Raw genomic sequence first — 4,991 nt, forward strand, 5'->3', positions numbered from 1 at the left:
CTACTGCATCATAGGTCTATAGACCAGGGTGATCTCCTACTGTATCATAGGTCTATAGACCAGGGTGATCTCCCTGTATCATGGGTCTATAGACCAGGGTGATCTCCTACTGTATCATAGGTCTATAGACCAGGGTGATCTACTGTATCATAGGTCTATAGACCAGGGTGATCTCTACTGTATCATAGGTCTATAGACCAGGGTGATCTCTACTGTACTGTATCATAGGTCTATAGACCAGGGTGATCTCCTACTGTATCATAGGTCTATAGACCAGGGTGATCTCTACTGTATCATAGGTCTATAGACCAGGGTGATCTCCTACTGTATCCATAGGTCTATAGACCAGATCCTACTGTCAGGTCCTATGACCAGGGTGATCTCCTACTGTATCATAGGTCTATAGACCAGGTGATCTCCTACTGTATCATAGGTCTATAGACCAGGGTGATCTCCCTACTGTATCATAGGTCTATAGACCAGGGTGATCTCCTACTGTATCATAGGTCTATAGACCAGGGTGATCTCCTACTGTATCATAGGTCTATAGACCAGGGTGATCTCCTACTGTATCATAGGTCTATAGACCAGGGTGATCTCCTACTGTATCATAGGTCTATAGACCAGGGTGATCTCCTACTGTATCATAGGTCTATAGACCAGGGTGATCTCCTACTGTATCATAGGTCTATAGACCAGGGTGATCTCCTACTGTATAATAGGTCTATAGACCAGGGTGATCTCCTACTGTATCATAGGTCTATAGACCAGGTGATCTCCTACTGTATCATAGGTCTATAGACCAGGGTGATCTCCTACTGTATCATAGGTCTATAGACCAGGGTGATCTCCCTACTGTATCATAGGTCTATAAGACCAGGGTGATCTCCTACTGTATAATAGGTCTATAGACCAGGTGATCTCCTACTGTATCATAGGTCTATAGACCAGGGTGATCTCCTACTGTATCATAGGTCTATAGACATTGGTGGGTGATCTCCTACCGTATCATAGGTCTATAGACCAGGGTGATCTCCTACTGTATCATAGGTCTATAGACCAGGGTGATCTCCTACTGTATAATAGGTCTATAGACCAGGGTGATCTCCCTACTGTATCATAGGTCTATAGACCAGGGTGATCTCCTACTGTATCATAGGTCTATAGACCAGGGTGATCTCCTACTGTATCATAGGTCTATAGACCAGGGTGATCTCCTACTGTATCATAGGTCTATAGACCAGGTGATCTCCTACTGTATAATAGGTCTATAGACCAGGGTGATCTCCTACTGTATCATAGGTCTATAGACCAGGGGTGATCTCCTACTGTATCATAGGTCTATAGACCAGGGTGATCTCCTACTGTATCATAGGTCTATAGACCAGGTGATCTCCTACTGTATCATAGGTCTATAGACCAGGGTGATCTCCTACTGTATCATAGGTCTATAGACCAGGGTGATCTCCTACTGTATCATATGGTCTATAGACCAGGGTGATCTCCTACTGTATCATAGGTCTATAGACCAGGGTGATCTCCTACTGTATCATAGGTCTATAGACTTGTCTTCTCAAAACAGGCTTAAAACACAACAATCAACAAACAAACCTTTTCTCTTTCTAATCTGCTGTTAATGCTTTTCACTCAGGAAGGTTTGTTGTGTGAAAGTGAGACAAATAAATATTGTGGAGAGACTAACAACAAATTCCACTTCCTCAAAACAGTTTAAGTGTATTCATTAGTGCCCTGTAGCAAAAACGTTTGGCGACAGAAACCGTTTAGGTCACGTTGTACAGCTTTTGGAGTAAACTGTTTATGTTTTAAGCAACATTTTAAAACTGTTGGCTGTGGAGTAAACTAATGAATACAACCCAGGTTGTTGCCTACGACTCGGCATGTTGATACCTGCCTGATGCTGAAACCTGAACGTACCCTGAGGGTAAACTATGATACTAGCCAGATGTCTTGACATGTTCTGGTTGTGAATTCAGGCTAAAAGGGAGAATCCTGACACTAATACTGGGTTAACTTTGTTTATACTGATACTGGGTTAACCCTATTGATAGTGATCCTGGGTTAACACTATTTATACTGATCAGTATCAATAGTGTTAACCCAGTGTCAGCTATAAATAGTGTTAACCCAGTATCAGCATAAATAGTAAGGTTAGGTCTAGGCTGCCTACAACTATTATAAGGTTAGGTCTAGGCTACCTACAAACTATTATAAGGTTAGGTCTAGGTTACCTACAAACTATTATATAAAGTTAGGTCTAGACTACCTACAAACTATTATAAAGGTTAGGTCTAGGCTACCTACAAACTATTATAAGGTTAGGTCTAGGTTACCTACAGACTATTATAAGGTTAGGACTAGGTTACCTACAAACTACTATAAGGTCAGGTCTAGGTTACCTACAAACTATTATAAGGTTAGGTCTAGGTTACCTACAAACTATTATAAGGTTAGGTCTAGGTTACCTACAAACTATTATAAGGTTAGGTCTAGGTTACCTACAAACTATTATAAGGTTAGGTCTAGGTTACCTACAAACTATTATAAGGTTAGGTCTAGGTTACCTACAAACTATTATAAGGTTAGGTCTAGGTTACCTACAAACTATTATAAGGTTAGGTCTAGGTTACCTACAAACTATTATAAGGTTAGGTCTAGGCTACCTACAAACTATTATAAGATCAGGTCTAGGTTACCTACAAAATATTACAAGGTTAGGTCTAGGTTACCTACAAACTAGTATAAGGTTAGGTCTAGGTTACCTACAAACTATTATAAGGTTAGGTCTAGGTTACCTACAAACTATTATAAGGTTAGGTCTAGGCTACCTACAAACTATTATAAGGTTAGGTCTAGGTTACCTACAACTATTATAAGGTTAGGTCTAGGTTACCTACAAACTACTGTAAGGTTAGGTCTAGGTTACCTACAAACTATTATAAGGTTAGGTCTAGGTTACCTACAAACTATTATAAGGTTAGGTCTAGGCTACCTACAAACTATTATAAGGTTAGGTCTAGGTTACCTACAAACTATTATAAGGTTAGGTCTAGGTTACCTACAAACTATTATAAGGTTAGGTCTAGGCTACCTACAAGCTATTATAAGGTTAGGTCTAGGCTACCTACAAACTATTATAGATCAGGTCTAGGTTACCTACAAAATATTACAAGGTTAGGTCTAGGTTACCTACAAACTATTATAAGGTTAGGTCTAGGTTACCTACAAACTATTACAAGGTTAGGTCTAGGTTACCTACAAACTATTATAAGGTTAGGTCTAGGTTACCTACAAACTATTATAAGGTTATGTCTAGGTTACCTACAAACTATTATAAGGTTAGGTCTAGGTTACCTACAAACTATTACAAGGTTAGGTCTAGGTTACCTGCAAACTATTATAAGGTTAGGTCTAGGTTACCTACAAACTATTACAAGGTTAGGTCTAGGTTACCTACAAACTATTATAAAGATAGGTCTAGGTTACCTACAAACTAGTATAAGGTTAGGTCTGGGTTACCTGCAAACTATTATAAGGTTAGGTCTAGGTTACCTACAAACTATTATAAGGTTAGGTCTAGGTTACCTACAAACTATTATAAGGTTAGGTCTAGGTTACCTACAAACTATTACAAGGTTAGGTCTAGGTTACCTACAAACTATTACAAGGTTAGGTCTAGGTTACCTACAAACTATTGCAAAGGTTAGGTCTAGGTTAGATACAAACTATTATAAGGTTAGGTCTAGGTTACCTACAAACTATTATAAGGTTAGGTCTAGGTTACCTACAAACTATTATAAGGTTAGGTCTAGGTTACCTACAAACTATTATAAGGTTAGGTCTAGGTTACCTACAAACTATTATAAGGTTAGGTCTAGGTTACCTACAAACTATTATAAGGTTAGGTCTAGGTTACCTACAAACTATTACAAGGTTAGGTCTAGGTTACCTACAAACTATTACAAAGGTTAGGTCTAGGTTACCTACAAACTATTACAAGGTTAGGTCTAGGCTACCTACAAACTATTATAAGGTTAGGTCTAGGTTAGATACAAACTATTATAAGGTTAGGTCTAGGTTACCTACAAACTATTATAAGGTTAGGTCTAGGTTACCTACAAACTATTATAAGGTTAGGTCTAGGTTACCTACAAACTATTATAAGGTTAGGTCTAGGTTACCTACAAACTATTATAAGGTTAGGTCTAGGTTACCTACAAACTATTACAAGGTTAGGTCTAGGTTACCTACAAACTATTATAAGGTTAGGTCTAGGTTACCTACAAACTATTATAAGGTTAGGTCTAGGTTACCTACAAACTATTATAAGGTTAGGTCTAGGCTACCTACAAACTATTATAAGATCAGGTCTAGGTTACCTACAAAATATTACAAGGTTAGGTCTAGGTTACCTACAAACTATTATAAGGTTAGGTCTAGGTTACCTACAAACTATTACAAGGTTAGGTCTAGGCTACCTACAAACTATTATAAGGTTAGGTCTAGGCTACCTACAAACTATTATAAGGTTAGGTCTAGGTTACCTACAAACTATTATAAGGTTAGGTCTAGGTTACCTACAAACTATTATAAGGTTAGGTCTAGGTTACCTACAAACTATTATAAGGTTAGGTCTAGGCTACCTACAAACTATTATAAGGTTAGGTCTAGGCTACCTACAAACTATTATAAGGTTAGGTCTAGGTTACCTACAAACTATTACAAGGTTAGGTCTAGGCTACCTACAAACTATTATAAGGTTAGGTCTAGGTTACCTACAAACTATTATAAGGTTAGGTCTAGGTTACCTACAAACTATTACAAGGTTAGGTCTAGGCTACCTACAGACTATTATAAGGTTAGGTCTAGGTTACCTACAAACTATTATAAGGTTAGGTCTAGGTTACCTACAAACTATTACAAGGTTAGGTCTAGGCTACCTACAGACTATTATAAGGTTAGGTCTAGGTTAC

General features: G+C 38.1%; 1 long non-coding RNA gene across 1 annotated transcript; it reads left to right on the plus strand.

Moving 5' to 3' along the window:
- The first annotated feature begins 475 nt into the window (after window positions 1-475).
- LOC127922645 (uncharacterized) lies at window positions 476-1,303 on the plus strand. Its single transcript, XR_008111820.1, has 3 exons — window positions 476-758; window positions 1,124-1,209; window positions 1,245-1,303. It is a non-coding gene; the product is annotated as an uncharacterized LOC127922645 (long non-coding RNA).
- The last annotated feature ends 3,688 nt before the right edge of the window (window positions 1,304-4,991 follow it).

Source organism: Oncorhynchus keta, unplaced genomic scaffold (assembly GCF_023373465.1).
Source record: "Oncorhynchus keta strain PuntledgeMale-10-30-2019 unplaced genomic scaffold, Oket_V2 Un_contig_26548_pilon_pilon, whole genome shotgun sequence".
Classification (NCBI taxonomy): domain Eukaryota; kingdom Metazoa; phylum Chordata; class Actinopteri; order Salmoniformes; family Salmonidae; genus Oncorhynchus; species Oncorhynchus keta.